This window comes from Cherax quadricarinatus, chromosome 4 (assembly GCF_038502225.1).
Source record: "Cherax quadricarinatus isolate ZL_2023a chromosome 4, ASM3850222v1, whole genome shotgun sequence".
Lineage (NCBI taxonomy): Eukaryota > Metazoa > Arthropoda > Malacostraca > Decapoda > Parastacidae > Cherax > Cherax quadricarinatus.
In genome coordinates, this window is record NC_091295.1 from 32,593,673 (window position 1) to 32,606,709 (window position 13,037).

The following is a 13,037-nucleotide window of genomic DNA, read 5'->3' on the forward strand; positions in this document are numbered from 1 at the left end:
TTTAAGTACCACCTCTATAGCTGGAATGGGGACCCTCATCCTCAGAGAAGACAATAAACGTACCTCAGAGAAAACTCAAGGTTCTCCCCAGAGCTGTTTGAATATTTTCTTCTCCTACCACCCCCTATATATTTTTTATTCTATGTGAACATTTATTAATAAACAAAATACATTTACAGAAAAAAAAACATGAGTACAATGGCACAATGGATCAAAGATCATGAATTTCCTCCAGCTCCTCCGAGGCTGGACGTGAGCCAAGTATGCAGCAAGCATTTCCCCTCTGGATGGCGACGCTGAGGCGCTGGAACATGAAAGTGGCTGCCCTTAGGTCCCTGGTGGTGTCGATGAGTCTGGAACCCAATTCTTTAAGGAAACGTGTGGCATTTTTTCCCCATGATCCCAAGGTCTCTGATCCCACTGGGACAAATTGATACTGTTGGCTAATGTCCCTGTACTTGCTGATCTTGTACTCCTCCCTGTGGTCAGCAGCTCCTCCCTTTCGCCCCACACTGTGATGGATATAGGTGTCAGCCAGTGTGGACACACAGGTATAGTCCCATGCTAAGAGCTTGCCATTCTTCCAAGGATAGATGGTGATCCCGTCGGGGCGGTTTGCTGGGTTGTGGGTATTGTTTGCTGCAAGTGATCGTGGCTCCCTCTCGGCAGGGCATCCAGCTGTAGCAAGGGTTCTCCTAATGATGTCGTTGACCTCATCATGTCTTACATGCCAGCCCTTGGTTTTGGAACAGTTAAGACCATGTAGACCGTATTGGTCTGCTTGCACTTCGCCGCAAATACACATAATCTGTGTGAACTGGGGCAGCAAGGCGCAGAGCCACTGCAATACGGAGGGTCTTGGGGTCGAGTCGCGTTCCCATTGCCGATATGGGAACTGTTTGGAGGAAGTCCCCGGAGTGAGGTGCACTCACAGCCTGGAGACGGGCAATCTCCCTATCTGATGTTGCAGCCCTGAGCATGTTGGCAAGCACCTTTTCAGCAATTGGGCTATCCCAGCTTGACTGTTTGTGAGCCAGTGCTGCACTAGGGTTTGGTGCTGGAGCAGCAAGAGTCTCCCATTCGGTGATGGCACTGACATAGCTAGGGTCTTCTATTCCTGCTGAGTCACTGAGGGTGTCAGGAAGAATTTGTCTTATCAACTCGTTTGATGCAATGGAAGAGGATAGGAAAGCTGGTAGAGCAATCTGGGAGGATCTGCGTACTCCTAGCCCTCCAAGCCTGACCGGAAGTGAGGCTTGCAACCACTGTCCATCGTCAAGGGAAAGATTCAATACACACTCTAGCATGGCCTTCAGGAGAGAGTCATATTCCTTGAGTTTTGGACTGCTGAAGGCTGGGGAGCATCTCAGAAAATAGGTAAGTTTTGGGACTGACAGGCACCTGGTGAGTAGGTAGAAGGCATCGTGTGTGTGTCAATGTCTTTCATCCTGCTTTCCATCGTCCGGAGGTCTGAGACTTTTTTTCCTAGGATCAGATCGATGGCATTGGACCCAAGAGGAGCACCGAGGAGAGTGCTATTGGCTGGATCAATGGCTCGTGCTCCTCACGGGCCGAATAGGTAAAACTTGCGATTTTGGCTTAAATAGCAGAGCTCTTCTTGCCGAATAAGGCAAGCGAAAAAGTGTGTATGCAATAGTTTCGCAAAAATCATTCTGAACTTAACGAAAAAAATATATTTCATTGTGTTCGTTTTATTAAATTATTGTAAGATTATCTAAAATATTTGGATTAAGCTAAATTAAAATGTGCTTGTTATTATAAGGTTACGTAAGTTTTCTAAGGTTCTTAAGGTACAAAATTATTAATTTTTACATTAACATAAATGAAGAAAATATATCTTCAAACGTATAAGAGAAAATTTTAGAAAGGACTTAATTTTAAAAGAGTATTTGCTAATTGACCAGTTTTACCTATTTGGCGCATATATATATATATATATATATATATATATATATATATATATATATATATATAATATATATATATATATATATATATATATATATATATATATTATATATATATATATATTATATATATATATATATATATATATGTCGTGCCGAATATGTAAAACTGGTCAATTAGCAAGAACTCATTTAAAATTAAGCTCTTTATAAAATTTTCTCTTATACGGTTAAAAATATATTTTTTTCATTAATCTTAATGTAAAAATTTATAATTTTGCACTAAAAGAATCTTAGAAAACTTACCTAACCTTATTATAACAAGAGTAATTTATTTTAACCTTACCCAACTAAATATATTTTAGATTTCTTTACAATAATTTAATACTAAACAAACACAGTGAAATATATTTTTTTCGTTAGGTTCAGAATGATTTTGGCGAAATTATTCCATACACAAATTTTCGCTTGTCCTATATGGCAAGATGAGCGTTGCTATTTAAGCCAAGATCGCAAGTTCTGCCTATTCGGCACGACATATATATATATATATATATATATATATATATATATATATATATATATATATATATATATATATATATATATATATATATAAAGAACTCGAACTTTAGGACTAGAGCCTGCCAAATACATGGTCCACAGTGGTTTTCTTGGTAGAGCGTGCAAGTATTGGAATTATGTATCATTAATTATTGACTTGTATCCACCTTACCTCCATAATGGGGTAAGGAAAGCCATGGCTCCCGGAGAACCATACCTAATTTATAAGTCGTGGTTTTTCGGGTGTGTTATAAAGTCAAGCACTGGCGTTGCTTCATCGACGTTTGCAGATACATGGTTCAGTAGGTGTGCTAGTGTCTGGGAGAAACATGCATTTTGTCTCGTCTTTTCTGCAAGCATGAAGTTGATCTCTCCTGTTCGTGTAGTAATAGAAACCCAGAAGATATGATCCCATCCTATTATTTTGTTATTTGAAACCCCGTTAGCCTTTTATTAGGACAGGTTATTGATAAAATATACTAACACACATTAAGTACTTTCCTAATGAAATAGTATACGAGAAAGAACAAAAATATTTGTGTTTATGACGTTGAAATAAAATTAGAGTATATCAGTGCACTTTAGTATATCGGGGCACACTGCCAAGTTAAATGTATTAGAGCATCTGGAGAGTGTCTGTACTCGCCTGTGTAACAAGGGAGTTGAATGGTAGCATCGGCCGCCAGGCCGTGGATAAATGAAAACAGTGGAGAATAATTCACAAGCACATTGATCGTCGGGCAAATTGTGGTCCCCCGCCACTCATTAATCTTGAAGGTGCTGTCCTTCGGCAACCCCAACCCACCCCCATGCACTCTACTGAGCTCTGGTGACCTTGCCTGGATTATTACATCTGCGTCCAGAGCTGTAATACGCTCTTGAAGTCTGGACTCCTCTGTGTTCAGTTTGACTCTCTAAAACACAGTTGAACTAGTGAAAACTGTTCGATTTTCTGAGCTCTACGGTTCCGAATTCCCGTCACTTGTTTTAGGTTAGGCTGACCATAGCTGTTAGTATTAATTCAGATAATGTTAACTAAAATCTAAGAAGGTTAGGTTGTTGTATTAGTTTTGATCACATTATAACTACTACATACTTCGTTAAGTGGCATAAATATAATTTATCATTCCATAGGTTGAAAATATTTCAAAGAAAATTACGAACTGAAGAAAATTCGTCTTGTTTAACAATAATTCTTAAGAAAAACATACACAGCTAGCGTTCACGTCCCACAGACAAAATTAAATAAAATAACATGCATTTTATAATTTGTATAATAGTTATGATATAGTATGGGAATTATATGATTATGCTGTATACCGAAGATTGTTTCTGTACCGAAGACGGGCCACCAGCTAAACTCTGCTCCTATACCCCCACACAAATAATTATATTTAGGTAATTACATATGAGTTTTATCACCCATGTAAAAATGTAAGAAAGAAGGAGCACTACAGCAGACTTACTGGTCCATGCTAGACAATTTCAGGTAAATATAAGAAATAGAATAAAGAGAAATTGAGTATTTTTTTTATTATTATAAAAAAGAAGCGCTAAACCACAAGGGCTATACAACGCTGCAAGCGTGTGGACACAATCCTGGTTTTAGTTGTAACTTCCAAACGTTCGTTCTGGTATATCACTTGTTCCATTTATCTTTGTTTTAAATTGTAACGATTGGTTTAATTTACATTCACGTAATTTAAAACAGCGAATATAGAAAAATCTGCTTAAATTTCTGAAGTAAAACAAAAATTGTCCATTCGTCAGAGAATAGGAAGGCAAACCAGATTTCTCACACTCCAAAATCGGCCCTTTGTACTTTATGTAGCTTCAGAAGATACGTGAAGAATTACGTGCTGTTGCATTCTTAATTTTCTGAGTGGATGATAAAATTAGTTTCTGTAACTCCCGCTTCATCTTCATGAGCGTGTAAATTCACAACACGTTTCTACCAGTTACTTTGCACGGCAAAGTTTGCGGCCACATAATGGAAGCAGACTTCAACGAACGCCGAGCATATTTCTGCATGACCACGGCTCTCAGGGTAATTACCTAGTTTGGTAGTTAAGACTGGTTCTGTGAACGTCAGTGAGGCTTGAGGCGTGTGAGAGACCGCCTGCCCGCCCGTGCGTGCGTGCGTGCGTTCTTGCTTGCCAATTTGTGGCTGCGGAGGTAGAATCTCCGCTCCTGTCTCTTCCTCTTAACTTCCCATAGCAATTTTCACAAGTTTTCTGGCACATGGGCTTGTAGTAACTAACCCTAAAAATGTGTGTGATGTTTGTTTCCTCAACCCTTTCATCTTAGTCATTCCATTTCCTTACTTCCCTGAGAATGAAGAAGTATTTTCTAATATGCAAGTGATTCATTTATGTCTTTAAAGTTCAGTTGTTCACCTTTATTGCCAGTACATGTATTAGTATGTCTCGCTCTGCCCTGTCGAGTCCTTGGGGATGTGTGCACGCGTCTTTGCGGGAGCGCGCGTAAGTACTGACCGATATGTGTTTACGGAGGTCGGAACTCGGCTCCTAACCCCGAATTTTAACTATAATGATCGATATTAGTGACTTCTGGTATCTTAAGCCCTACCACTCTGAGATGAAAGATATGTTTTCTCAATATCCCCAGGGCTCATCTGTGTCTTCAGTCTATACATGCGTCCCCTTGTGTCTGCTCATCTATCTACCCTTCCAATTCTTTTGTAAATAATTTGTACACACTCAGGTTTCCCCCCTGTTCTTTTCCTGGTCAAGGTCATCGGTTTCAGCACCTTCGGTTTCTATACTTGGTGCATTCCTCTCAGTTCAGGGGCAAGTCTGGTTGCAGTGCTTTGGACCTTTTCGAGGTTTTGCATATACTTCACTGTGTGAGGGCTCCGCGCTGGGGGTCGCTCAGTGACTGGTTTAACATATGTTGTGTATAAGATTCTTTAGAATTCTTCGTTCAAGTTCTTAAATGCAATTCTGAGGTTTTAGTCTTAAATATGCTAGTTTTAAACACACACACACACGACTGAAGTGAGAAAATGAAAGACATGAATAAAAAAAAAAAGATATGGATATGCTGCTTGAAATAATTAAGACATAACTCTCAGTTCAGTAATATATAGGACACAGGAGAGCGCTTGTTTGGCAGTAAAGTTGTAGCTGAGTAGAGCAAACTGCCAAGTACCATAAATGATATAAACACTTTTGATAGTTTTATATATACGTTAGAAACTATATGAAGAATAGATGTGCATGAGTAAGACCTATTTAGCTCGACCCATGACACTGTGATGATGACACCTAAATTAATGTATAATAAGGCATAGCAGGTTTATTATGATTAAAGTGGACCATGTGAGTCCAGTACAGGTCACTAGCACCAGAGGCGAGGTGACCACTAGCACAGGCGAGGTCTCTACTAGCACCACAGGTGAGGGCAAAATCATCGCTACAGTCAAAGTAAACACACTATCATATCACCACACCAACAGTCACAATTCTCCTGCAGAAATCTCGTATATCAATGACTTGTACCACAAAAGATAAACAGTCACAGTAGCCTGGTATTTGTTGAACTTTTAATGGATCAGTATTATATGTGAAATCATAGAAATCCATGAACACCTGTTGAAGTAGCTACAAATACATGTAGAGGCAGTAGAAAATACCTGTATAGGTAGCTACAAACAGCTGTGTTGAGATCCACAAGCTGTTGTAGACGTAGCCACAAATAACCGTAAATGCAGTCATAAACAACTAGATGTAGCCACAAACAGGTATAGAGGTAAGCAAAATACCTGCATAAGTAGTCAAACACATGCAGAGGGAATTCTCCAGAGGCAGAATGAGCTTCAGTTGGACCATATACATCCAACCATAATGTACACTCACACCTGGCATTTAACAACATAGTACCACGCAAAGCAAGCCATGACACCACCACCACCCACACGACTCCCAGCCATCACCTGAGACCTACCTACCTACCTCCTGAATCCCACCCACCACCATTTGTCACGTACCTGATGTCCACCCATAACTTGGCTCTCACCTTAATATCCACCCACTTAAAGCCCACGATCCAGTCATGCAGCGCATTCTGTGAAATGTCTGAGTTGATAAATGAATTGAAGACGGTTGATAAAGTAACATATTTTCTGGCTAGGTAATTTTTGTATCCTTTTAGATTTGGCGAAATTTTATTAAAATCTATACATCGGAAAACCAGCAGTTCTGGCGTAGTGCCGACGTTGTTGTTTCTTCAACGCTTTTCTAATCGTTTAAAAAATACTTCCTGCGTTAGTAAGATTTACAGACAAAAATGTTACGTAAATGGACACAGATGCAACTAATGTGACATTTTATTGTGGCAAACTTTCGCTCTCCAGGAGTTTTGTCAAGATGGCTTGACAAAGCTCCTGGAGAGCGAAACGTTACCACAATAAAATGTCATATTAGTTGCATCAGTGTCCATTCACCTAACAATAAGACAGGATGCTAAACGAGGCCCATCACCAACAGGATGCCTAAGCACGTAATACATGAGAATATAAGAAAGAAGGAACACTGCAACAGTGATGCAACAGAGACCAGGAAGGAGGTCACGCAAACGTAGAAGACACTTGTGCTGCCAAGCGCTCAACGTATCACACATACTGACAACACTCCACGACCTCGGATAACTTTCGCTGCCGGTGACACATCAGTCACATGGGGTGCTGGCAGATTATTATTTCAGTTTTTTGCCAGTGCAGCTGCTAAGTTTGTTGTGCATTCCATATCGATTTCTTGTACGGTAACGCAAGATAATAGGGATACACAAAGCCCTTGGAACTAAGCCTAAAGTGAGCTAAGAGGAGTTCATTTGTTATTTTGACGATGAGAGTGGATAATTTACTCGAAGATCCGATACCCCTAGATAAATGGCATCTATTGGGTTCTTATACAGAGCTTTACTAATAAGTTCCTGCAAATCACTGTGTACGTTAGTGATCTTGTGTAGTATTATGTAACACTTCTCACCATCCCACACTAACAAACTTCTTGCCACCATCCCTCTCGATATTCTCCCACACCTCTTACCACCCTCCCACACCTCTTCCCTCCCACATAAACACACCTGGTCTTACTATGTGGGGCGGTTGGGTAGGTTAGTGTGGGGTGGTGGGTAGTGACGTGTCCTGGTGGTGGGTAGTGACGTGTCCTGGTGGTGGGTAGTGACGTGTCCTGGTGGTGGGTAGTGACGTGTCCTGGTGGTGGGTAGTGACGTGTCCTGGTGGTGGGTAGTGACGTGTCCTGGTGGTGGGTAGTGACGTGTCCTGGTGGTGGGTAGTGAGGTGCCCTGGTGGTGGGTAGTGAGGTGCCCTGGTGGTGGGTAGTGACGTGTCCTGGTGGTGGGTAGTGACGTGTCCTGGTGGTGGGTAGTGACGTGTCCTGGTGGTGGGTAGTGACGTGCCCTGGTGGTGGGTAGTGACGTGTCCTGGTGGTGGGTAGTGACGTGTCCTGGTGGTGGGTAGTGACGTGCCCTGGTGGTGGGTAGTGACGTGTCCTGGTGGTGGGTAGTGACGTGTCCTGGTGGTGGGTAGTGACGTGTCCTGGTGGTGGGTAGTGACGTGCCCTGGTGGTGGGTAGTGACGTGCCCTGGTGGTGGGTAGTGACGTGCCCTGGTGGTGGGTAGTGACGTGCCCTGGTGGTGGGTAGTGACGTGTCCTGGTGGTGGGTAGTGACGTGCCCTGGTGGTGGGTAGTGACGTGCCCTGGTGGTGGGTAGTGACGTGTCCTGGTGGTGGGTAGTGACGTGCCCTGGTGGTGGGTAGTGACGTGCCCTGGTGGTGGGTAGTGACGTGCCCTGGTGGTGGGTAGTGACGTGCCCTGGTGGTGCTATGAGAGGACCTGGATTAACAGATTAAGGATGAACATTGTTCTGAATTTGTTTAGTTTGCACGTTTCCGGAAACGGACTTTCTCTATTTTCCTTAAAGATAACACCATAACTTTGCTCTTACAGATTATTACAGGTACACCATAACTACCATTGTAGATTATTACAGGTAATATACCATGACTGTGCTGCCCCTGCAGGTTATTGGAGGTCATATGAGAGGTAAGATATGAGTGCAACATTAGGAACCTTTATTGGTGAAACGTTTCGCCTGCGCTGCAGACTTCATCAGGCTTCTTGGAGAGATGAGCTTGGTGAAAGACGAATTAGGCGAAGTGGAGATAGTCTGAAGTAATCAGTCCATCACCCTTGGGGAAAGATAATCACTCTCTTAGCTTAAAGCTGAAGCAGTTGGCCCATTGTACTGGGAGGCGAGGTGTAGTAGCTTGATGTCACAGATAAGCTGGGATCACTCGTGGAAGTACCTATGATATACCTTTGATGAGTTCCTAGAGTTTTTCTACTCCCCGAGCTCGGCCATGGGCCAGGCTTGTCGTAATGCTGAGCTTCTAAGAGAGTGATTATCTTGCCCCCACGGGTGATGAACCGATTACATCAGACTACTTCTCCACTTCGTTTACTTGGTCTTCTATCAAGCTGTTCTCTCCAAGAAACCTGAAGAAGCCTGCAGCACAGACGAACCGTTTCGTCTATAAAGGTTCCTAAAGTAGCATTTGTGTATTATCAACTTGTCGGTATTGTACTGTATCATATATATGATAGTGGTAATATACCATTACTGCTACTGTAATGAGCTGTAGCGTTCTATAGAAGTATTTAATCCATACCAGCGTTATGTACTCGAGACCTGACCTAATCTTAAGGATTCCAAATTTTATTTACAAACTACGAGCTGTTACCTGCATCAGCTCATTTAAAAGCCTTTTTATTATGACACATACAGGTAGGGAACAGGATGAACTTGGAGCCAACTGTGGGCCAGCAATTTCATCTTCCCCTTTTTTATATTTTCTTCGTCTTCGTTTCTTCCGTCTAGGTGTGTTCTGTCCTTCAGTTTTTCCCCATTATATACTTTGATGTACTGTAAATCAGTATATTTTGTATGGATGTAGCTTGTATAGTCTATAACATCCCTGGCCTACGAGCTTGCCATCCCTGTGATGAGGGAACAGTGGAACCTCGCTACCACACTCCACCAGCCACCCATCTAAAATTCACACGCCCATCTAACGTCCACACGCCCATCTAACGTCCACACGCTCATCTAACGTCTACTGCCCATCTAATATTCACACACCTAATGTTCGCACACACATCTATCGTCCACACCCATCTACATAACTAATGTTTACATGTTTATCTAACGTTCACCCTACTCCCATCCATCTAACGTCCACCCACCACTTAAACATCACCCACCCACCACCTATCCCTCTAACTCCCACCCAACCATCTAGTACTTACCTCACGCCTGCCCACCCACCCACTCACCACCTGACCTTCATTCGCACGCCCACTCCCACCCCAATTGGTACACATTAAAACATGCGGTGGGCGTAGGGGCGGAACCCAGGCTGATGATAATTGTTGCAGTGGCATCCCCACCCCCTTCCTTCCCACCCCTTCCCTCCCGGTCCTTCCCTCCCGGTCCTTCCCTCCCGGTCCTTCCCTCCCACCCCTTCCTTCCCACCCCTTCCCTCCACCTCTTCCTCCCCTGCCCTTTCCAAGTCATTCCCTCTCCTACCTTTCCATCCCTTTACCCCTTATCCTTCCCCTTTACCCGTACCCTTGCCCATTATCCCTCTTTTTCCTGTTCTCTCCACCCCTCCCTCACACCTCTACCGCAATCGCCCCGTGACTACCCACTCCCTTGACACCCTCCGTGACACGCATGACACTTTCCGTGACAACTTCCGTAACATCCGTGACACCCTCCGTGACACCTATGACACCGTGGCACCCTCCGTGACACCCGTGATACCCATGACACCGTGACACCCTCCGTGACACCCATGACAACCTCCGGTAATGCCCATGACATCCTCCATGACACGCATGAAATCCTCGATAACACCCTCCGTGACACCCATGACACCCTCCGTGACACCCATGACACCCTCCATGACACCGTGACACCCATGACACCCTCCGTGACACCCATGACACCGTCCATGACACCGTGACACCCATGACACCCTCCGTGACACCCATGACACCGTCCATAACACCCATGACACCCTCCGTGACACCCATGACACCCTCCGTGACACCCATGACACACTCCGTGACACCCATGACACCGTCCATAACACCCGTGACACCCTCCGTGACACCCATGACACCCTCCGTGACACCCATGACACCGTCCATAACACCCGTGACACCCTCCGTGACACCCATGACACCGTCCATAACACCCGTGACACCCTCCGTGACACCCTCCGTGACACCCTCCGTGACACCCATGACACCCTCCGTGACACCCATAACACCCTCCGTGACACTCATGACACCCTCCGTGACACCCATGACACCGTCCATAACACCCGTGGCACCCTCCGTGACACCCATGACACCCTCCGTGACACCCATGACACGATAACACCCTCCGTGACACCCATGACACCCTCCGTGACACCCATGACACCCTCCGTGACACCCATGACAACGTCCATAACACTCGTGACACCCTTCGTGACACCCATGACACCCTCCGTGACACCCATGACACTGTCCGTAACACCCGTGACACCCTCCGTGACACCCATGACACCCTTGGTGACACCCATGACACCGTCCATAACACCCGTGACACCCTCCGTGACACCCTCCGTGACACCCGTGACACCCATAACACCCTCCGTGACACCCATGACACCCTCCGTGACACCCATAACACCCTCCGTGACACCCATGACACCCTCCGTGACACCCATGACACCGTCCATAACACCCGTGGCACCCTCCGTGACACCCATGACACCCTCCGTGACACCCATGACACCGTGACACCCATGATACCGTGACACCCATGACACCCTCCGTGACACCCATGACACCGTCCATAACACCCGTGACACCCTCCGTGACACCCATGACACCCTCCGTGACACCCTCCGTGACACCCATGACACCCTCCATGACACCTTGCTTATTCTCTCTCTAATGAGAGTGAATTGAATAATCACACTGCTGAAATACATATGTAGTTAACAGCGAGCACAAGGTAGACACTAGGCAGACACAAAGTAGACAGGGTACTGCGAGGTAGACAGGCTACTACGAAAGAGACACGATTTAGGGAATTACGAGGTAGACACGAGATAGACATGGTACTACGAGGTAGACAGGAGATACAGCGTACTATGAGACAGACACGAGGTAGACAGGATACTAAGGTGGTAGACACGAGGCAGACAATTAATTTTAATACCAGATAATGGACAGGAACAATTCCCAGGTACAGAATATATTTACTGGGAGGTGTGTATATATCTCTGGGTATATATATATATACTGATAGCTTACTTTATTTACTGTCTCATTCTTCAACTTTAATTCCTATTTTTTAGGGTTTAAAGTATCTTTGACTGGTGATGAATAGAAGATACAACGCTGTAGTGTAGAGGCCTTAATTCCATTGTAACAAATGAAGTGTACTGGGGCAGTACAAACCAAGTAAGTGTTTACTAAAGCAGTGTAAACTTGTTGACAGTGTACTGGGGAAGTGAAAAAAAAATCAACAACAGGTCTTTATTGGTAAATCGCTGTTGTTTCTATCAGAGGTTGTGGTGTTCGCTCTGTGGAAGTTGTTACTGCATCCTTATTGTGTATAACTTTGATTATCATATTCATGGAAAAATACTGAGACCGAAGAGGGTGTCAGCGCCGACAATGATGGTGCGATCATTAAATAATATGAAACTCCTTTGGGAGAGCCGAATATATTCAACTTGGCAAAGTTGTTATTGAAGGGCAGATGAACACGCATACTTAAAAATATAAAAGGGCATGGCTCAGTTTTAAAGACCAAATTAATGTTAATTAATCGAACATAACACACAGTAATGATTTTAAAAAAAATATATAGGGAAAGGATTTCAATTTGACGAGGCTAAATATTTTGTCTTAGAAATATCTGGAATAATAAATGCCGTGTAAAACCTTGTATGTATATATATATATATATATATATATATATATATATATATATATATATATATATATATATATATATATATATATATATATATACACACATATTATTGCACGGGCTTAGTGCTTACCAATGTTAACAATTATAACAATAAAAATAATATAATTTGGGTTAAAACATTTGATAAATATATAACTTTGGGTCCAGAGTGCATCAACTGTTGTTTGATGTCTTCTGTATACCTTTGTATGACGCTGGAAGGCAGACAGTGGCAGACAGATACCAGGGAACTGCCGGGTGTTAATGGGCTTCGCTCTCAGCGAAAGACTGGTTCTTTTTAATATTTTTACGATGGTGTGTGTCTTTACGAGGGTCCCGGCTAAATTTGGGTCATAATGCTCGAATTGATTTGCATTGCATTACTTGGGAGAACGTTTTGGTAGTGGCATTGATGGCGGTGTGACGGCGGTGGTGGTAGTTGGTGGGGTGATGGAGGCTGCTG